This window comes from Aedes aegypti, chromosome 1 (genome assembly GCF_002204515.2).
Source record: "Aedes aegypti strain LVP_AGWG chromosome 1, AaegL5.0 Primary Assembly, whole genome shotgun sequence".
NCBI lineage: Eukaryota > Metazoa > Arthropoda > Insecta > Diptera > Culicidae > Aedes > Aedes aegypti.
In genome coordinates this window covers 253,181,444-253,204,868 of record NC_035107.1, presented here as the reverse complement: position 1 = coordinate 253,204,868, position 23,425 = coordinate 253,181,444, and the positions used below count along the sequence as shown (strand labels likewise).

The following is a 23,425-nucleotide window of genomic DNA, read 5'->3' as shown; positions in this document are numbered from 1 at the left end:
CGTAGTTTTTTGGGCCCTTTTTAATGTACTCCATAAATTTATCTGGGGTTTTCTACTGCTGGTGCTGCTCAGTGCACTTCATCCCAACAATAGGGTTCCCGCAATAATTTTTAAGCTCCAAGTCTGATGATCTGAACCATCTTATTAGACTTCTGAATTCATAATTCGAGTGCAGAGTAGAACAGATAATTCGTTGATTTAATGGTTGATGCCTTTGATCGTACTCAGTTGTCACTTATTAACTTCTCCATTTGTTAAGGTTCATCCATTTAGCCTCTCTTATATAGCCAACAAGTGTACCGTTAATCCTATAAAACTACGACCAACAATAATCCCGAAAGCTCAAATGACCATCTTCGCGCTATCATCATTTCACAGTCGATTGCCTTCACTCTATATAACACCAGCAATCGTAGCGCAATTAAACAGACGCAACCAAGACGCGAATCATCACTGGTCATCTGGAACTCGTTCCCAGCCTCGAAATTGTTGCATGCACGGAAGAGAGTCCGCCTTGTCTAGTAGTTTTATTATTATTATTACAATCGAAGGTTACCGACCTATTGAACTCTGCTGATCTTCACGCGCTCAGACTCCGCTGCGAACAGTCAATGATCTCCGGCTGTCGTTGTGGAACTGCAGTTCTGCATTCGCTGTAGAGATGTACTGTTTCTTCTCAACTTTGCGGCGGGCAGTATTGGGAGCTATTCGGTTCAGCTTCCCGAACACACTTTTCTTAATTGACACTGAATAGACTTCTTCTTCCTAGACACTCCTTTTCTAACACTCACTAGCGGGCGTTAATCCCACGTTTAGCTCTCGGTTTTCCACCAGCTTCGCTCCAATAAGAACAACAAACCATTCACTTTGCTTTATTTACAAACTTGGGAAAAAAAAACTTTTTTTCGGAATGATCTGTGTATGTTTGTTCATACACACAAACACACCCTTCTTCGAGAAAACGGCTATTATTCGATTAGGCCGTGCCGGCACTCTTTTCCATTCCTTTTCGGGCTTATTTTTCTGCACACTCGTCGCGAATTGAACAATATTTCCACTTGAATGCACAATATCGGCACGGTTCACTCGCTTGCGCCTCGACTCACTTCAGCATAGGCTTCTTGGACCATAGGGAGGCGCCTCGGCTTTTTGCTCGTGCGTGCCCTGCCTTGCCAATTTCGTAATAATTCTACGCTTCAATGACTAACACCGCCTCTATGCTAGTAGTAGTTGCTATTATTGATGTCGCCGCATGACTCAACTCTTCACCGAGGCCAAGAATACCTTCAAATGCCACTGCACTACCTTGTAACCTACACGTTACGAAGGTTTCTCTACGGGGATTTGCTTGGATATCGAGGCTAAGCCAAGCGTGTAAACTTTTCCTTTATGTAATGCGCCTTCATTGGCCCGGTCCATACACTATTCTATACTGCATCCAGGGCAAGCCTTTCTTTGGGTTAACTCTGTGGGACCCTGGAGAGGCTTATTGACAACACGTGAAACGCTAGCAGAGCTCCGCGCACAAACACACGTCAATGGTTATCGGCTTTTATGTCGTTTCTTCACGTTTACCGTGTTTTTGTTTACCGTTTCTTCGCGTTCTCTGTCGATGTGTAGCACTTTTTTCAATCGAGAAACCGGTCTCGCGACTCCAGTTTCCGAGCACTGTACGATGTATGGGTTCGATTCGAAGTGGATTTTGTGTAGGTGACCAGCAACTCAGATCAGTCGCACTGATTCAGCAACCATAGAGAGCACTGAATTTGGGTAGACGAACGAAAGCACTGAAGCCGGTTCTTTCCGCACTAAGAATATCCACTGATTACCATAGGCTGTATGAATACCGAAGTTGTTTGATTACTCGCGCTAAATTGCACAAAAACCTCTGCTTTGCTGTTTTCTTCCACCTTCCAAACCTTTTACACCAACACAAAGCTGGCCAGCCCCACCATGAAACCTTCACTCGTTCTTCTTCTCACTGACTGTGCTTGTGCTCGTACACGTATTAAGGTAACATTCAACATCAGCGCAACGAGACACGATGCTGAAAACCTTATTCCTTCAGGCCAAATTCACTACAGAATAAGAAAACACAAAAACTAGGCCTTCCTAAATGTAGGCATAAAAACGCGCCGAGCAAGACGTCGTCTTCGTCCTCTACCGTTTCAATCACGCATTCCACGCGCTATTGTTTATGATTTATGGTTTGCAGTGCACAATAGCAGAGCAGCAGCAGGAGGAGGAGCCGAGCTCTCCGTTTGACAATGCGGCAAGAATATAATCCACGCGAAAGTCCACACACGAAACACGCGACGCGCGTCAACGGCAATTCGTCTGTTCTCCGTATTCTAGCAGCCGAGTCCGAGTCACTCGACGTCCCGATCGAAACTGGAGAAACATCCCAATGGGGGCGCTGCTGCTAGCTAGCCAGCGGCGGCAGCGAACTCGTCGGTCGAGGGTTGTCCATAATATTCCATCATTATCCGCAGAGAAGCTATGCCGCCGCCGCTGCCACCCGTGTGGATGACAACAACAATGCAGTAGCATACCATCAGGCGTTACGATTCGCTCTGATAAGAGAGAGATATTGCTGGAGAGAATCGACACTCACTCTCTTCTGGAGAAAAAAATAACCAGCGATGCGGCGGTAGCATGGAGAGGCCGTTTTATGAATGGATTCACACACTCTTAAGAATGTTCGCTGTTAGTTAGGACGATAAGATATATTTTATTACACCTCGTCGAATGTTTTGACCGAAGGTCCTCATGACCTAACATAAAATTGTTTAAATGAAATAAGTTGACCATATACAATTTATCAGAAGAATGTTGTGTTTTGTTGAAGATAATAAAATGATTTAATTAAAGGATCATACAGTGCTGTTCTGAATATATCTAGTACAGCGCATGTCGATTTTCATACAATATGCTCAACTTTTGGCATTGTCTAGTTTTGTTTTGTTCCCTTTCAAGCAATCGAGGTGATTTTTTCCTCAGAACTACAAATATGTTCAAATTCAAAAGTAATCTTTTAATTTTGTTTTTGGGCTTCTTTAAGCCGAATATCGAATAAGCTTTTAAATTAAGTAAAGTAATAATGTGTAGTAGTGTAAATTGAAACAGTGTGGAAATGTGCTGTGAATTATGCTGGGTATCGGCCTTGGATTCAGCTGAGATGCATGGTCGAAAGTTTTCCGAAGGTTGCATCCAGGGACTGATCTCATTCGATTTATTTGGTGAGTATGTTCCTTAATATCAGGCAAAACAAATACTTTTATTTATAATAACATTTTCTAAGTTAAATCGTGTTGCTGATCCTGGAATCGTTTTCAACTTTTCGATTACGGCATACTCATGTTCGAAAGTATTGTAGCACTGCCACCAAACCGGACAGCTCAGTCGCGCCGTACCTCAACTCACCGAGATTTAAAACCGGATTTTTAGCATGGTGCTGCATTCTTACGCTTTTATGAATACAGCAACCCATTCAGATATTAGTAGCGACGCTCGAGGACCGATGATAAATAATTAAAAAAAGAGTGTTTGACTTGAATTAATTAAATAAATAATGAATGGTTCAGCACTCCACGTGTCGGCAAAAACTTTCTTCAAAAACACTCATCAAATGAACAAAAGAAAAATACATTCATTTTTTAAATAAGCAATAATTTTTAATAGTTCGTCACTACTACCACCACCAGCTGATGTCGACATACATTTGTTTTCGTTTATAATAAAGCATTTAAAAAATTGCATTTTAAATCAAAGTTTCATGAGCCACATCAGCATCTTATTTTAAAGTTTCAGATTTTTCGACTGAGCATTTTATATGAAAATCGACATGCGCTCCTATTATTCAAAACAGCACTGCACATCCACTGACTAAGTATTAAGGTCATGTGTAAAATTAAATTAAAGTTCAAACATGTTATACCCGTTATTTGAGCGGGAAAAATTGCTTAAGTAGTTGCAGTAACATGCTCTTTCATGTTATTCAATAAAAACATGATTTCATTAAAAATTTAAGGACCCAATTATCACGGTAGACACAACAAGGTAGGCTATTCCCACGTGTAAACAACGATTTTCAATCAAAACATGTGTCGTCAAGGCTTACAGGATAGTAAAAGAGAGCAAGCCTTTCTTTCTTTTGCACTCCTTCGAGTTTGCGAAAGGAATGACGTCACTGCTAAATGTCATTTTTCGAAGTATAATACCTTGCTTCTTTTTACCGTGATCAATTGTGAAAAAAATAGTTTGTACCTAATCATCTTACAATAAAGACATATTAGTGTACAACATCTTAAGGACGAGATATTTTCAAGGATTCAACGCTTTGGAGGAAGAGTTGCAGTTTTTATCAAGATGCTTGGATTCGGAGATAACAATTTTCAAGAAATCTACCGGCAAAACATGCAATGGACCGATGCACGAGTTCACTAATTTGACGTTTTAGCGGTGCCGAATTCACTCGTTACCATGGTTACGTAAATAACACGGCACCGCTCAAACGTCAGATAGTGAACTCGTGCATTGGTCCATACAATCAAGCGAGATAGGAGCAAAACGCACAGCTTATGAAGATGGTGGAACGTTTTGACAATCAAGGAAAGGATCCCAATGGGTAACATCCATGGCCTGTTTCGCTACTCACCTACACTAGACTACTAATGTCTATGCACGAAAAACAGCTAAAAGGTTAAGCGAAAAAAATTGTATGGCGAAAAGCATCTAACGAAGTATTTCTCAAAATTAGAAACTATTTTCGAAAAAATATTTGGTACCGGTTGTGCGTAATGATGGTGGCTATCACGCTTACCAAATATTTTTTGATTACAGCTTCCAATCACAAGAAATTTGAAGTTAGATGCCTTTCCCCATACAAAATAAAACGAGAAAACTTCTGCTGATCAACTGTGGACAAGAGCCATGCAGGTAACCTATTGGTCTGTGGGCAGTCCGGAGTTCATCCGGGAATTCGTCTACGATCTAGACAACGGGCTCGTTTTCGAGCGGCGGTATCGGAAGCACAAAGTCTTCTTCCTCAAGGACGGAGCGAATTTGGACGATGTGGCAAAAGTGCTGTTGAGAAGCCTCAGCGTGGTGGTGCACGACAAGTATGTCAATCACATGCTCCCAACGCACCCTCGTGAGTATTCGTTCGCAGAGAAAGTGATGAAGCTGACAGAGCTATTCAGTGTCCGAATCTCCTCTGTTCAGCAAGCGGTACCAGTGCTCCAGCTCACGAAGAATGACGCAGTGAGTACAATCTGTGCAGTCAAGCAGAAACCTCCACCGTTGTCAGCCGGTTCCAAAGAAAAGAAGAAGACGGAGTCCGATGGAAGTGTGGCGAAAAATATTGTGGAAGCTACTCTTCCAGCTACTCTTTTCGTAATGGAAATTTCCTTTCCTAACATTTAAATTCCTAGAATAAGGCGATATTCAAAACTGATAAGGTAATAGCTGGCTTTTTTTTCAGTGGTAGTAAAAACGAAATCCCAGATAGCCGTAGCGGTAAACGCGCAGCTATTCAGCAAGACCAAGCTGAGGGCCGTGGGTTTAAATCCCACTGGTCGAGGATCTTTTCGGGTTGGAAATTTTCTCGACTTCCCAAGACGAAGAGTATCTTCGTACCTGCCACACGATATACACATGCAAAAATGGTCATTGGCACAGTAAGCTCTCAGTTAATAACTGTGGAAGTGCTCATAAGAACACTAAGCTGAGATGCAGGCTCTGTCCCAGTGGGGACGTAATGCCAGAAAGAAGAAGAAAAACGAAATCCGAAGAAAGCATCACAACTAAAAAAAATCTGGGCTTCGTGGCCGTGTGGTTAGTGTTGCCAAGTATTCAGCCGCATCGAGTCAAGGAGTGTGGGTTAGATTCCCGCTTCAGTCCGGAAAACTTTTCGTCGGAAACGTATTTCGACTGTACCACTTGGCTTTGCATGCTAGTCCAGTGTCGAGTGTGGTGATTCCTTCAAAGGGCAAATCGTCCACTGGAAGCATTAATGTGCTTGTGTTAAAAAAAAAAACAATAAAGTAATACATTCACAATACGATTGATTTCTAATCACTAATTTTTCGATCCAGTTTTTTAATTGCAAATAATTAACGATTTTCATTATTTTCCATACGTTTTGACAGTTCTTGACTACTATTATTCCATGCGTTTGTGCTGGAAATTTGAGAAAAAAGAAAACCAAGCGTAGCGCGATCAGTGAGTGGAATACAAACATCAGTGTCGCCGCTTGGCTAGTAAGAGAAACTGAATGTTCAAAAGGTCGTTGTTAGTAATTTTTGCCAATGGCGCCAAATTTAAGAACGATGTAAACAGTCGTTAACCTATTAAAGGCGGTAGAAGTTTCAGCTGGAGTGAAATTTTCTGTATATAACGAAAAATTCAAACCTTTTTTGGTTAATTGTTTGTTCAAAATATATCATATTATACTGCGAAATATCGATATTTGCTTTCAATACAGCGGTTGTATTGATTATTTGATTCTTTAATCATATCGAAACAAATATCGATATATTGCAGTATCGGAACGTATCTAGTTTTAAATTACGCGAAAATCACCTTTTTTAGTGGTTTTAAATAAAAATCAAACTTAATTTGGATAAATAGAGAGCAATTATGAATTCTTGATGAAATTAATAATGCTTTTTATCACTCCACATATTGTAGGGTTATTTACGGCTTCGGCACCATTCGAATATTATAGACCATCAAATTTCAAACGCCAAATACACAGTATGTTTCTATCTCAACACACTTTTTAAAACATTCAGATGATTCTTTGTCCTGTCAGGTTCCCGCTGGCGAGATTTCCGAGACTGAACATACAATTTCGTCAGAGATGTCATCAATTAAAATTAACATGCCTCAAAATGCGACTTATTTGGAACTGCCGTAGAGATTTACCAGCAGTTCTTATGGGAAAGCTGCCGAAGATAATGAGGCTGCCGACAATAGTCACACTGACAAGAGATTTTTGAAGCGTTGTAAAAGCGTTTCCAAAAGTTTTTAACAAGTCTGTTGGTGTGAATCGATAGAGGATAAAGCGCATAAATGTAAACAGAAAAACACGTAATTTGTCTGCTGCAGTCCGAGAAAATTATAAAAGATGCGCGGCTTTGGCTTAGACTGCCGAGAATACATAAGATCACCTACATCAGACCTATTCGTATTTTCAAAAATGTCTGGAAACTCCCCCAGACATGATGACTATGCATATCTTAAAATCAATCCCGTTCGAAGTTACCATTTATCTTACGAAGATAAGTTGTAAACAATAGTTAATTATGAAGCACATTTGTAAATCCACTGTGGGTGAGCCAAGAGCACCACCGTGAGCTTCAAAGAACACAAAAAATGAACACGTTAGCACTGCCTTTTCTCAGTCGATGATGATAATAGACCATTTCTGTCAGATCTAACCCCCAGTATTTGTAGTTTTCTTCGAAAGACAATCATTTTTAATGAACATTAACGCTTTCAGATTTTGTTTATATGCATTCCGGATTTTCTTACAAATTTTTGAAAACATGGATACTCACCACATTTTGTAAAATAATTCGAGATGCGGCACAGTTTGTTCAACCCTATGGGTATCAGCGTGGTGATTTTGCAACAGTTTTCGATTCCACCCCTGCATTGGGATGCTTGTTTACATTTGGAAACGTCAAATCAGGTGCGCGCTCAAACTGACAGTGATTCCGGTCAGGGCGCCCCAAACAGGAGCGCCAATCCGATTCAGGTCTTCCTTTAGGAAAATATATTTTCCTCCACAGATTCAAAATTCAAAACCAATCTCTCATCCACCCAACAGTTACGGTACCGCTAATTCTATAAGAGGCTATTTCTTACTATTCATGCCGTCAAATGCCTAAATCTATCTGTTGGCTGTTGATCCGGAAGATTTCCGCCTTGAGGCAGCAACAGCCGAGCAAGGAAATTTTGAGCGGCTGTTGCTGCCTCTAGGCGGGAATCTTTCAGCTTATTCAATCATCGTTGGCACAAAACAGAGAGGTCAGGCATCTGTCGACTATAATCCTTGCGTTACAGGACCGTGTAGTGTTCGCCGGGTGCGATCGTAACCGGCTGAAGCGGTGAAGGTGGTTTCCACGGTGATTACGGAGACTTCAGGAACCGTGAAGGAAGGAGGAAGTGGAACCAGTGGAGCTCATTATGATGAATGAAAACATAAACAAAAATCGTCTGGTCATGCCAGCTGATTTTAAATTCACCACAACGTGGTGACAAAACCATAGGGGAAAAAGGGGTCTGCATTTTTTCGAGGTGAAACTAATTGTAAGGGACCGAGGGGTGAACTATCGTGCCGCAAGTTTTTCATTGTTTTCTAATAGTTAAAGGCTCCAAAACATATCGATTCCTTAGGAAAGTTTGTTCAGTAAATTGACAGAAAGCATATAAGCCAATAAAAAAATTTCACGGAAATGGTCTATTGTTTTTAAATCGTTCTAAATGATCAGTGAAATGCGATTAAAACAATCATCACTCGGAAAGAAAAAGCAATGCTAACTTGTTCAATTCATTCGTTTTCGGTACATGTGTCATGCCCAAGTAACCAGTAAGCACGACAATGCGGCACGGTAACAGCATTATATGCGCATATAGGGTAATCATTTGATGCATGTCAGTTTTATATACGCTTATAATGCCATTATAATGCCAGAAAAGGCGAAATAGCGTGCCATTATAGTGCCAAGATATAACCGTGCTTCTCTGCACCACTAATGCTGATATAAGACCACGTGAGAAACGTCAGTTGTTTTCGCCAGGTTTTTAGGGCGAATATTTTGTGCTTTCGCGTATGCGGCCAAGCAACTGGTACACGAGGTAAATAAATGAATGAATGAAAACGGAAACTTTTGAGGACTTGCAATTGCCACATTTTGATCCTCGTTTTATGATGATGAAATTCCTCATTTTGAGTCTCGAACCTGCGACACCTGTATTGTTGAGTTAATATCCTGCTCCTTTGCTCCTACGGCCACATAAGATGAGTAGTATTGGAAAGAAAAGTGACCAATTTAAACCATCACATTTCCCCGTCATAAAACCTGCAATTGTAGTAGTGAGAAGATTCATGTTTGACTCCCTCTTACTACTACTTACTACTATATGCAAACACAAAGCACGTGGTATATCTGTCAAAACACTGGATGCCATTTAAACATGCCCTGTATTCGAATATAAAGTCAATATAGTGCTTATTTAATGCCTGTATGCATCAGGCTTAGAAGCATTAATGATGCTGTAATAGGGTTTCTATGCAGCGGAAGTGCTGTTATAAGGTGTGTAAGCATTTGTGGTGCTATTATAATGCATGTACGCATCTATGATGCTGATTAAGGGCTTATTATTAGTGCTTATGGTTACTTGGGTGCATGATTAAACTAACATCAGGTTGCGCTGCGGTGTTCGATCTTTGGGCATTTATTGTAATTTATTGCCTTAAGCAACATGTAAGCTGTTGATGGTCAATGAATTCATAAATGTATTATGTTTGATTCCCGTTGACTAGGGCCTGAAAAAATAATGTCAATGGGTGTTTTATATACCATGTATATTGAGAAAACTGTAATTTCTGGGTACTTTGGAGAACAAATTTGGATCAAACAATGTTAAAACTCAATTTAATCATATTAGCGTGTTCGACAAACTTTGACAGAATATAACTAGCTTTCAAATAGTGGTAATAGCAAGTGGTTTTGATTTTCCACATGCTAGTTATGATTTTTCAAACCTTGAAATGACCCCAAAAACACATTTTCAACTTGAAGCATACTGAAATCTTTATCAAATGAGCTGAAAATTTGACCAGACATTGTTCTTAACATGAGAATTCCGATACTGACTGGTAGATTTCCAGACATTTTTTAAAATATGAACAGGTCTAACCTACATATTAAATCACTTCGAAGACGCGCACAAAACGCACTCGATTGCTTGGACCATTGCAGAACACTCCCTGACAAAAGTGAAAAGTATTGTATTCAAAATAAACTGTTATTAAAAACATCAGTCAGCGGAGCAGTTTTTCCAAAGATTGTAAATTTCAATGAAAATGTTATGTATGCTTCGGTGTTATGCAAACGCAATATTATTTTGCTGAGACGTTCATGTGAGGGTTTGAACGGCTTGCGCATGATTGACATGATCACAAAGTGTTTAAAAAAAACTCAACCTGTGAATGCTTCTCACGTCTCGTTCCAGGTTTTAACATTTTTGTAATAGCTGGATGTGCCTAACCAACATTTTACTATTATAACTTTGCTATTCATGAGCTGTCCGGAATTTGTATTAATCCCTCTACCAGCAGCTTCATTTTTTACCGCAAAAAGAAAATAAATGCAAATCGCGATAACTTTTTTTTACAAGTTCTCAAAAATCTCTTCTAGTTTAGGAATCCGTGTCGATATTAATCAATGGTGATTTGGTTTTAAATATATTACGATATTCCTTGGGGAATCGTATTGTCCATATAAAATGTATTTGGCAGCCACTTTGTTTTTGGTCAATTTAACCAAAAAATGGACCATACAATGCCAATCAGACTCAGTCTAGGTCTCCGTTATTTACAGACCAATTTAAATTTGCAGTCATAGCTTGAATTTTCACATGATGAATTTTCCAATCACGACTTCAAAAATAATAACGGTATCACTGAAAAGTAATTTTAGACAAAAAAATTCAAATGATTTATCTGGAAATAAAACAGCTCTACATAAAAACTGTTTTTAGTAAACTTGTTCAACTTGTCCAAATCTACAACTTTGTTTAAGATATCAGAAACCTATTCCATCACCTTTTTTCATTACGTAAATTATAAAAAATGTGAAAAATCTCTTTTAATTTAATTGAATCCTCTGAGCAGAATCTCAATAGAGATACTTCAAAGTAGATTGGAGTACCTTGTATTTTTCAATTCTGCCCTAAATGCGTATCTCTGACAGATACGCGTATTTCGACTACCACTTGTAGTCTTCTTCAGTGTCAGTTACTCATTTCGTGAAAAATCACTTCAGTCAAGCCGCAATAGGGTCCTAAAATGTTTAATGAAATCTTGTTTTTATTTAATAACACGAAGAAGCATGTTACTGCAACTACTTTTATCAATTTATCCCGCTCAAATATCGGCTATATCATATTTGACTTCAATTTAAAAATTGGGTCCATAAATGAACCTTGACACTTGAGATCATGTTTGACGTTTGCTTAGTCGACAAAAACACCACAGAGGTTTTAGTTTTAGCACTGGGGTTGTTCCTATCTGACATTTTGGAAGGAACACGGAAAACAAAATACACCCAAAAATTTGTGTTTAAGCCAAGGGGTGTGATAAAATCTAAAAAACATAAAAAAATTTTTTTGGACTCAAACAAACGAAAAACATCAAAAAATTGAGTAAACATGTGTTTTAGGCCTGAACTCAAGCGTTTGGCACTAAAATTGGGACAGGGCTTTAGGACCCTATTGGTTTTAAACTATTGATTGGAAAAATCACTCAAAAAAATATTTCAATTTTCATGTTATGTCGGACGTGCTGTAGGAATTTTATTCAAATCGTTCTAAAAGTAATCGAAATCATATCAAGCATATCAAATTTGGTAATTTTGCATGGAAAGTTGAAAAAGTTACAAATTTATTGTCCAATACTGCAAACTTTGAACAGCAGGCGCTAAATCATAGTTTTACCAATCGAGTTAAAAATTTTGGGACCCGAAAAGTGGCGGGGAGCGAGAATTAAAAATTTCCCCGCTTTTGTGTCCCACGCTAATGAATATAGTGCATGTTGATCTAGGCATAATTTTATGTAAAAACTATTGAACTATGAAAAATCTACCATAATAATACGTTACTATCTAAGAAAACAACCTAATACAAATAAGATGTTACTTATTAAAAGTGATTGAACTATAAACTTTTTTCTAGCAAAAAAATCAGCATCGGTTGAAAAACGCTGGAGCAAGCGATAGAATTTTTCTAAGCGTGTACTCACCGATTTGCAAGAGAGCAGAGATTGCTTGCTCTGTAAGTGACCTACGTTCAACCGGCTTTTGGTGCATTTTCTCAAACCTCATAGAATAAATCATAAGACTGTTGAGTGGAACGGTTGTGTGTAATGTAAAATTTAAATTGTCTTGGAGACTTAGCTAAACGTCATGTGCTATTTGGATTGTAGGATCAATAGCTAGGATTTGGAATCAAATATTGGTATACCTTTTTGTTATCATCTCATGTTTCAAAAAGCGACAATATATAACGAAGTCTATAAAAAGTGAGAATAAATGTACAATCATTACAATGAATAAATCACAATCATTACAATGAATTAACGCCAAACAATGAAGATAACTGCAATTAATGGTAAAAATCATTCAATGTAGATAAAAAAAACCTAATTTGTTAAAATGGGACACAATTCAATGGTGAATGATCCTTACTGTGTAGGAACTCACGAGCAAAAAACCTCTCTTTCTCTTTGCTGTGTTTCGATTACAGAGAGATTCGAATCCAATAAGAGATCCATACCAGCTGGCAGGCGTTACTCGCCGCGGCGCTATAATGAATTTATTTCAAATGGTCTGGATTCTCTGCATCCACTGACAATTCATCACGATGAATCGATCATGAACACTTCAATACCATCTCAAATGAATAAACTCTTGCTGGAATCGAAAAATCGTATGCCCGCCTGTGTGCGATAGGTGTGTATGCTCCACAGCTCGCTGTGAGTTGAGTGCGCGGAGCTATGTTTGCGTGATGGATGCTTGTGAATTCTGAAAATAAGAATAACTTGTTGCGCTGCATCGCAATCATGAACCGCTCCTCTGGCTGCTGGATGCCCTTGGTTCAAGAACTGCATCCCTTGCCAAATTGAGTATAAGTTTGTTTGGCGTTTTTGTTCGCCATATCGGGGTTTGGAGTTTTATCAAGTTTGCTTTCTGTGTTTATGTTTGGTTTCATCGAATTAGGTTTGTGTTAACCGGTTGGAGCGTTTGCATTTTATAGGTTGGATAAGCGCCTGAATGTATGTAACCAATTGTGATATATGAAACAAAGTGAGAACAAACAGTTACTGAATGATATGACCAATAATAACGTTGGTGAAAGGAGATTAAACCACCAATGTCTGACTTTTCATTAAATATGAACTTTAAAAAATCATAACTCGGCCAAGTATTAACCGATTTTGGATCTTTTGGTCTCAAACAAACCGCATACTCTTCAAGATTTATTGTGTTCCAGAAAAAATGGGATTGGCCTCGTAATTTCGGATTCAAATGGGGTATATTCGTTCTCGATGTGATGGTTCACGTAGATTTTTCAAGATAAGCGGCAAGAAAATTATTCATTGTGTACTTTCTATGAGTAAAAAAGCTGCCAGAAGGACGAAGTACACTGGTTCTCAATAATTCTGGCCATTTTAAATACCCGGTCACCTGGCACCGGTTCCTGAATGTACCCGAAGAGGACATTTTCTGAAACTTTCAGAAAAGTACCGTGCGACGGATCAAAATTCGTGAATTGATTCTGAGAGAATCCTTCTCAGGATTCCGAGAGAATCCTGCTCAGGATTCCGAGAGAATCCTGCTCAGGATTCTGAGAGAATCTTTTACAGTATTCTGAAAGAAACCTTCTCAAGATTCTGAGAGCATCCTTCTCAGGATTCCGAGAGAATCCTTCTCAGGATTCTGAGAGCATCCTTCTCAGGATTCCGAGAGAATCCTTCTCAGGATTCTGAGATAATCCTGCTCAGGATTCTGAGATAATCCTGCTCAGGATTCTGAGATAATCCTGCTCAGGATTCTGAGAGAATCCTGCTCAGGATTCTGAGAGAATCCTGCTCAGGATTCTGAGAGAATCCTGCTCAGGATTCTGAGAGAATCTTTTACAGTATTCTGAAAGAAACCTTCTCAGGATTCTGAGAGCATCCTTCTCAGGATTCCGAGAGAATCCTTCTCAGGATTCTGAGAGCATCCTTCTCAGGATTCCGAGAGAATCCTTCTCAGGATTCTGAGATAATCCTGCTCAGGATTCTGAGATAATCCTGCTCAGGATTCTGAGATAATCCTGCTCAGGATTCTGAGACAATCCTGCTCAGGATTCTGAGAGAATCCTGCTCAGGATTCTGAGAGAATCCTGCTCAGGATTCTGAGAGAATCCTGCTCAGGATTCTGAGAGAATCCTGCTCAGGATTCTGAGAGAATCCTGCTCAGGATTCTGAGAGAATCCTGCTCAGGATTCTGAGAGAATCCTGCTCAGGATTCTGAGAGAATCCTGCTCAGGATTCTGAGAGAATCCTGCTCAGGATTCTGAGAGAATCCTGCTCAGGATTCTGAGAGAATCCTGCTCAGGATTCTGAGAGAATCCTGCTCAGGATTCTGAGAGAATCCTGCTCAGGATTCTGAGAGAATCCTTCTCAGGATTCTGAGAGAATCCTGCTCAGGATTCTGAGAGAATCCTGCTCAGGATTCTGAGAGAATCCTGCTCAGGATTCTGAGAGAATCCTGCTCAGGATTCTGAGAGAATCTATTACAGTATTCTGAAAGAAACCTTCTCAGGATTCTGAGAGCATCCTTCTCAGGATTCCGAGAGAATCCTTCTCAGGATTCTGAGAGCATCCTTCTCAGGATTCCGAGAGAATCCTTCTCAGGATTCTGAGATAATCCTGCTCAGGATTCTGAGAGAATCCTGCTCAGGATTCTGAGAGAATCCTGCTCAGGATTCTGAGAGAATCCTGCTCAGGATTCTGAGAGAATCCTGCTCAGGATTCTGAGAGACCACGACATCGGCGCTATAATGAATTTATTTCAAATGGTCTGGATTCTCTGCATCCACTGACAATTCATCACGATGAATCGATCATGAACACTTCAATACCATCTCAAATGAATAAACTCTTGCTGGAATCGAAAAATCGTATGCCCGCCTGTGTGCGATAGGTGTGTATGCTCCACAGCTCGCTGTGAGTTGAGTGCGCGGAGCTATGTTTGCGTGATGGATGCTTGTGAATTCTGAAAATAAGAATAACTTGTTGCGCTGCATCGCAATCATGAACCGCTCCTCTGGCTGCTGGATGCCCTTGGTTCAAGAACTGCATCCCTTGCCAAATTGAGTATAAGTTTGTTTGGCGTTTTTGTTCGCCATATCGGGGTTTGGAGTTTTATCAAGTTTGCTTTCTGTGTTTATGTTTGGTTTCATCGAATTAGGTTTGTGTTAACCGGTTGGAGCGTTTGCATTTTATAGGTTGGATAAGCGCCTGAATGTATGTAACCAATTGTGATATATGAAACTAAGTGAGAACAAACAGTTACTGAATGATATGACCAATAATAACGTTGGTGAAAGGAGATTAAACCACCAATGTCTGACTTTTCATTAAATATGAACTTTAAAAAATCATAACTCGGCCAAGTATTAACCGATTTTGGATCTTTTGGTCTCAAACAAACCGCATACTCTTCAAGATTTATTGTGTTCCAGAAAAAATGGGATTGGCCTCGTAATTTCGGATTCAAATGGGGTATATTCGTTCTCGATGTGATGGTTCACGTAGATTTTTCAAGATAAGCGGCAAGAAAATTATTCATTGTGTACTTTCTATGAGTAAAAAAGCTGCCAGAAGGACGAAGTACACTGGTTCTCAATAATTCTGGCCATTTTAAATACCCGGTCACCTGGCACCGGTTCCTGAATGTACCCGAAGAGGACATTTTCTGAAACTTTCAGAAAAGTACCGTGCGACGGATCAAAATTCGTGAATTGATTCTGAGAGAATCCTTCTCAGGATTCCGAGAGAATCCTGCTCAGGATTCCGAGAGAATCCTGCTCAGGATTCTGAGAGAATCTTTTACAGTATTCTGAAAGAAACCTTCTCAAGATTCTGAGAGCATCCTTCTCAGGATTCCGAGAGAATCCTTCTCAGGATTCTGAGAGCATCCTTCTCAGGATTCCGAGAGAATCCTTCTCAGGATTCTGAGATAATCCTGCTCAGGATTCTGAGATAATCCTGCTCAGGATTCTGAGATAATCCTGCTCAGGATTCTGAGAGAATCCTGCTCAGGATTCTGAGAGAATCCTGCTCAGGATTCTGAGAGAATCCTGCTCAGGATTCTGAGAGAATCTTTTACAGTATTCTGAAAGAAACCTTCTCAGGATTCTGAGAGCATCCTTCTCAGGATTCCGAGAGAATCCTTCTCAGGATTCTGAGAGCATCCTTCTCAGGATTCCGAGAGAATCCTTCTCAGGATTCTGAGATAATCCTTCTCAGGATTCCGAGAGAATCCTTCTCAGGATTCTGAGATAATCCTGCTCAGGATTCTGAGATAATCCTGCTCAGGATTCTGAGATAATCCTGCTCAGGATTCTGAGACAATCCTGCTCAGGATTCTGAGAGAATCCTGCTCAGGATTCTGAGAGAATCCTGCTCAGGATTCTGAGAGAATCCTGCTCAGGATTCTGAGAGAATCCTGCTCAGGATTCTGAGAGAATCCTGCTCAGGATTCTGAGAGAATCCTGCTCAGGATTCTGAGAGAATCCTGCTCAGGATTCTGAGAGAATCCTGCTCAGGATTCTGAGAGAATCCTGCTCAGGATTCTGAGAGAATCCTGCTCAGGATTCTGAGAGAATCCTGCTCAGGATTCTGAGAGAATCCTGCTCAGGATTCTGAGAGAATCCTGCTCAGGATTCTGAGAGAATTCTGCTCAGGATTCTGAGAGAATCCTGCTCAGGATTCTGAGAGAATCCTTCTCAGGATTCTGAGAGAATCCTGCTCAGGATTCTGAGAGAATCCTGCTCAGGATTCTGAGAGAATCCTGCTCAGGATTCTGAGAGAATCCTGCTCAGGATTCTGAGAGAATCTATTACAGTATTCTGAAAGAAACCTTCTCAGGATTCTGAGAGCATCCTTCTCAGGATTCCGAGAGAATCCTTCTCAGGATTCTGAGAGCATCCTTCTCAGGATTCCGAGAGAATCCTTCTCAGGATTCTGAGATAATCCTGCTCAGGATTCTGAGAGAATCCTGCTCAGGATTCTGAGAGAATCCTGCTCAGGATTCTGAGAGAATCCTGCTCAGGATTCTGAGAGAATCCTGCTCAGGATTCTGAGAGAATCCTGCTCAGGATTCTGAGAGAATCCTGCTCAGGATTCTGAGAGAATCCTGCTCAGGATTCTGAGAGAATCCTGCTCAGGATTCTGAGAGAATCCTGCTCAGGATTCTGAGAGAATCCTGCTCAGGATTCTGAGAGAATCCTTCTCAGGATTCTGAGAGAATCCTGCTCAGGATTCTGAGAGAATCCTGCTCAGGATTCTGAGAGAATCCTGCTCAGGATTCTGAGAGAATCCTGCTCAGGATTCTGAGAGAATCCTGCTCAGGATTCTGAGAGAATCTATTACAGTATTCTGAAAGAAACCTTCTCAGGATTCTGAGAGCATCCTTCTCAGGATTCCGAGAGAATCCTTCTCAGGATTCTGAGAGCATCCTTCTCAGGATTCCGAGAGAATCCTTCTCAGGATTCTGAGATAATCCTGCTCAGGATTCTGAGAGAATCCTGCTCAGGATTCTGAGAGAATCCTGCTCAGGATTCTGAGAGAATCCTGCTCAGGATTCTGAGAGAATCCTGCTCAGGATTCTGAGAGAATCCTGCTCAGGATTCTGAGAGAATCCTGCTCAGGATTCTGAGAGAATCCTGCTCAGGATTCTGAGAGAATCCTGCTCAGGATTCTGAGAGAATCCTGCTCAGGATTCTGAGAGAATCCTGCTCAGGATTCTGAGAGAATCCTGCTCAGGATTCTGAGAGAATCCTGCTCAGGATTCTGAGAGAATCCTGCTCAGGATTCTGAGAGAATCCTGCTCAGGATTCTGAGAGAATCCTGCTCAGGATTCTGAGAGAATCCTGCTCAGGATTCTGAGAGAATCCTGCTCAGGATTCTGAGAGAATCTTGCTCAGGATTCTGAGAGAATCCTGCTCAGGATTCTGAGAGAATCCTGCTCAGGATTCTGAGAGAATCCTGCTCAGGATTCTGAGAGAATCCTGCTCAGGATTCTGAGAGAATCCTGCTCAGGATTCTGAGAGAATCCTGCTCAGGATTCTGAGAGAATCCTGCTCAGGATTTTGAGAGAATCCTGCTCAGGATTCTGAGAGAATCCTGCTCAGGATTCTGAGAGAATCCTGCTCAGGATTCTGAGAGAATCCTGCTCAGGATTCTGAGAGAATCCTTCTCAGGATTCTGAGAGAATCCTGCTCAGGATTCTGAGAGAATCCTGCTCAGGATTCTGAGAGAATCCTGCTCAGGATTCTGAGAGAATCCTGCTCAGGATTCTGAGAGAATCCTGCTCAGGATTCTGAGAGAATCCTGCTCAGGATTCTGAGAGAATCCTGCTCAGGATTCTGAGAGAATCCTGCTCAGGATTCTGAGAGAATCCTGCTCAGGATTCTGAGAGAATTCTACTCTGAATCCAATCTGAAGAAAAACTCTTCTATGATTATAATTTTAATGCTAGAAACAACGCACATTTTATCGTACCTTGTTACGTCATCTAATCAATTTCTATCACCATAAACTCTACGGTCTCTACGGTCCATTGATTTCACCTGTTTCTGTCCGAATTGACCCATCGCCAAAGTTAATCCAGCTCCCCGGAAAAATGAACATTCAACAGCCATCCATTATTGACGAGGTCAACCGCACGACAACATTTTGGCCCACGGTGATTGTGAAGCAATTTATTTGCGCTAAGCTCGGATTTGAGGTCGGCTATAAATCGAGAGTGCGTGTAGTGGGTGACCAACAGCAAATCTAATTAGTTTTAAAATCATCATTGAGTGTTGGCAATGTGCAATAATTTCCACTCAAATCACACCATATGCCTGCGTTTATAAAGAGCTATGGAATCTGAGCTGAGAGATGAGCTGCGGTTACAAAGTGGTTCCCATGGCCGGATTTCCGTAGAGTTGGGTAATCGTTGAGGATTACAAAGGGATCAATTGGTGGCATTTAATCCCAGAAATTCCGGTTAGATAATGAAATTGGGCGTTTCGTTGTAAATAAATAAGCAATAGGGTTTTCTGCAGAAATTTCGTGGATTATGATATCAGAGCATTTTGATTGAATAGAGAATCAATTAATAAATAAAATTTGAGCGTTTCGTGTGCAACAGTTGTTTAGAAAGACAATATTTCTCTCATTAGGTTACTTATCTGAATGTGTAGAGATCTCTATAAATCCTCTGTCAAAGATTATCTTCTAACTGTCAAATAATAGAACAATCCTGTCAATGACATTTAAAACTTTCAACATTGAACGTCATAAATACATCTCAAGTCGTCTGACAAGCTGTATACCTGATAAAATCTATACCTCCTTCGAGCTTACAGCATCTGTCTCCTTTGACAAATTTTCGTTACATAATCAGGATTTACCTTGTCATCGCAAAACCAGCTCTGTTGTGGAAAGCCCCTCTAACCAAGCCCATCGATGACAGCCCAATCTTTTGTTATCGAGACCACGACATCAGCCTTCCGAAAAAGGTGTCATCCTTGTTTTCTCAGCTCGGCATTACATCAAAATACTCGAAATAATGTCGTAAAAGATGTCGAACGACCGTGTTTCCCTACCCTGTCGCCAATCTGTGCCTACCGTTTCCCCAATAGATTTTACAATAAATTAAGTACACGAACCTACTCATTTCAACATCACCACGAAGTATAGCAGGTTGATTCAGTTTGAGTCTGCTATAGGCAATGGGTTGAACCTTCCAGCGATGTGAGCGATTCGAGCGAGTTACAAGCCGGCGAAATATTGTTGGAAATTATCGACGAGTTAATGTCGTTTTCAACATGGCTAGGATTTTATCATCATCGTCGTCATCATCGTCATACAGATAATATGTTAGAGGTGAGCAACAATTAACAACGTGAAGTGTTGTGGCTCAGTTGGATTGGATTTGGATTGGATTTGGATTGGATTTGGATTGGATTTGGATTGGATTTGGATTGGATTTGGATTGGATTTGGATTGAATTTGGATTGGATTTGGATTGGATTTGGATTGGATTTGGATTGGATTTGGATTGGATTTGGATTGGATTTGGATTGGATTTGGATTGGATTTGGATTGGATTTGGATTGGATTTGGATTGGATTTGGATTGGATTTGGATTGGATTTGGATTGGATTTGGATTGGATTTGGATTGGATTTGGATTGGATTTGGATTGGATTTGGATTGGATTTGGATTGGATTTGGATTGGATTTGGATTGGATTTGGATTGGATTTGGATTGGATTGGATTTGGATTGGATTTGGATTGGATTTGGATTGGATTTGGATTGGATTTGGATTGGATTTGGATTGGATTTGGATTGGATTTGGATTGGATTGGATTGGATTGGATTTGGATTGGATTTGGATTGGATTTGGATTGGATTTGGATTGGATTTGGATTGGATTTGGATTGGATTTGGATTGGATTTGGATTGGATTTGGATTGGATTTGGATTGGATTTGGATTGGATTTGGATTGGATTTGGATTGGATTTGGATTGGATTTGGATTGGATTTGGATTGGATTGGATTGGATTGGATTTGGATTGGATTTGGATTGGATTTGGATTGGATTTGGATTGGATTTGGATTGGATTTGGATTGGATTTGGATTGGATTTGGATTGGATTTGGATTGGATTTGGATTGGATTTGGATTGGATTTGGATTGGATTTGGATTGGATTTGGATTGGATTTGGATTGGATTTGGATTGGATTTGGATTGGATTTGGATTGGATTTGGATTGGATTTGGATTGGATTTGGATTGGATTTGGATTGGATTTGGATTGGATTTGGATTGGATTTGGATTGGATTTGGATTGGATTTGGATTGGATTTGGATTGGATTTGGATTGGATTTGGATTGGATTTGGATTGGATTTGGATTGGATTTGGATTGGATTTGGATTGGATTTGGATTGGATTTGGATTGGATTTGGATTGGATTTGGATTGGATTTGGATTGGATTTGGATTGGATTTGGATTGGATTTGGATTGGATTTGGATTGGATTTGGATTGGATTTGGATTGGATTTGGATTGGATTTGGATTGGATTTGGATTGGATTTGGATTGGATTTGGATTGGATTTGGATTGGATTTGGATTGGATTTGGATTGGATTTGGATTGGATTTGGATTGGATTTGGATTGGATTTGGATTGGATTTGGATTGGATTTGGATTGGATTTGGATTGGATTTGGATTGGATTTGGATTGGATTTGGATTGGATTTGGATTGGATTTGGATTGGATTTGGATTGGATTTGGATTGGATTTGGATTGGATTTGGATTGGATTTGGATTGGATTTGGATTGGATTTGGATTGGATTTGGATTGGATTTGGATTGGATTTGGATTGGATTGGATTGGATTGGATTTGGATTGGATTTGGATTGGATTTGGATTGGATTTGGATTGGATTTGGATTGGATTTGGATTGGATTTTGATTGGATTTGGATTGGATTTGGATTGGATTTGGATTGGATTTGGATTAGATTTTAATTGGATTTCTGGGTTTTGATATCCAGATTTTTATATTGAGTTTTTGATTGCTAGGTATCGAGGTTCTAATTTCGAGATATTTTTAAAGGTCTCGATGTAATTGTTTTGATTTCTGTATTTCTGTTTCCATATAATTAATTGTCTTAAATCTAATATCCTTTAGATTTCCCATCGTCTCTATTTTGTAGTATTCTCAGATTTCCAACGTTTCGCTCTGTGTTTTTAAGTATTTTACTCATTTGTCTTTCTCGTTTTTTTTGTTTCTTCATTTTCTTCGTTTCTTTCCTTCTCATTTGATTATCTTCCACGCTTCTTACCTTCTACCTGCCTCTCTTTTGCCATTACCTGAGTATAATTTACGATGCACTCACGTCTCCAAAAATAATCTTCTCAGCTAATAGCCTCTACGCAACGAACCTCTTAACTGCCATAATTACCCACAGCTCATTAAACGCAAGCCTCACCCGAAATTCCGTCTGGGAAGCACACCATAAATCGTCATTAGATTTGCCGCCCAAATGGGTTATTTGGGTACATACGGTGAGTGTGAAATTCGGTACCCAAAACATCTGGTCAATCCACGAAGGCCCAAAAATTGCGTCCACGTGGTCCAAATTGCACGTCTCTTCGGTTCCAGCCGGTGGTCGATTTCGCGGTTTACATTCTTTGCGCTTGCGGTTCCTCTCAGAATCGCGTGCTCGCTCCGTATTTTGTTTTACGAGCTCGCTTTCCTCCTCAGCCGTCGGCGTTGTCGTCGTCGTCGTCGTCGTACCTAACCTATCCTAAATACTACATGACCTCGCTAGGAAATGTTCCAAGATTTATTGGTCATTACCGCAAGTCCTAATGCTTGCTGCGTGATGCCTCCTTTTTATTTGCGCTTTCGCCCGAAAGAGCTCCCCTTTTTTCCCTATTGGTAGGAGCCGTATTTTGTAGAAGAGTGTTTCCAGCTCAATATGCAAATCTAGAAGATGGTGCTCATGTTTTAGTGTCTATTCAATTTGATATTTCCCATTAAAATTACCTAAATTGCTTTCTAAAAAAGGGCTAACAATAAAAAGTTTTTTGTAATAAAAAAATCTTCGAGCTGTTTAGTGTAATACCTGTAAATAAATGAAAAGCTAATAGGGTCCTAAAGCCCTGTCCCAATTCTAGTGCCAAACGCTTGGGTTTGGGCCAAAAACACATGTTTACTCAATTTTTTAATGTTTTTCATTTGTTTAAGGTGAAGATGAATCAAAGACAAACTTCAAATTTTAAAGAGCACAAATCTGGAGAACCGAAAACCCGTTTGAGCTGAAAACTTAATTGATTGGTCACCACCAGCTAGTGACCAATCGATTAAGTTTTTAGCTTAAACGGATGTTCGGTTCTCCAGATTTGTGTTCTTGAAAATTTGAGGTTTGGCTTCAATTCATCTTCACCTTAAGTACAAAAAAAAAACATGGTTTAAACTCAAAATTTTGGTGTATTTTGTTTTCCGTGTCCCTTCCGAAATGTCAGATAGGAACAACCCCAGTGTTAAAACTAAAACCCCTGTGGTATTTTTGTCGACTAAGCGAACGTCAAACATGATCTCAAGTGTCAAGGTTCATTTATGGATCCAATTTTTAAATTTAAGTCAAACGGAACTACTTTTGATTCCGGGGGCTACTTTGGACATTCGTGTTTTTGATTTAGTTGCAGCATAAATATCAATCTGAGCTATTTTGTGTCTTCAGCACTTTTATTGACCAACACATGCTCTACAACCAGACATGAAATTTTTTCGGAACAACATCAACAATAACAGGATAAACAGGAAAATATATTTAAAAATTCCGAACAAATATTCACA

General features: G+C 39.9%; 1 protein-coding gene across 7 annotated transcripts in view; it reads right to left on the bottom strand.

The window, feature by feature from the left end:
• Positions 1 to 2,437, bottom strand: part of LOC5576740 (leucine-rich repeat-containing protein 24) — an 826,320-nt gene extending 823,883 nt beyond the window's left edge. Inside the window, exons 1-2 of one of the 7 annotated variants that reach the window (XM_021837549.1) lie at positions 948 to 2,437; positions 561 to 883 (exon numbers count right to left, since the gene is read on the bottom strand). The gene's annotated coding sequence lies outside the window, so the exon portion shown is untranslated. The remainder of the gene's footprint in view (positions 1 to 560; positions 884 to 947) is intronic. The other 6 variants (XM_021837550.1, XM_021837551.1, XM_021837552.1 and 3 more) reach the window with 6 other exon arrangements.
• Between the last annotated feature and the right edge of the window lie 20,988 nt (positions 2,438 to 23,425).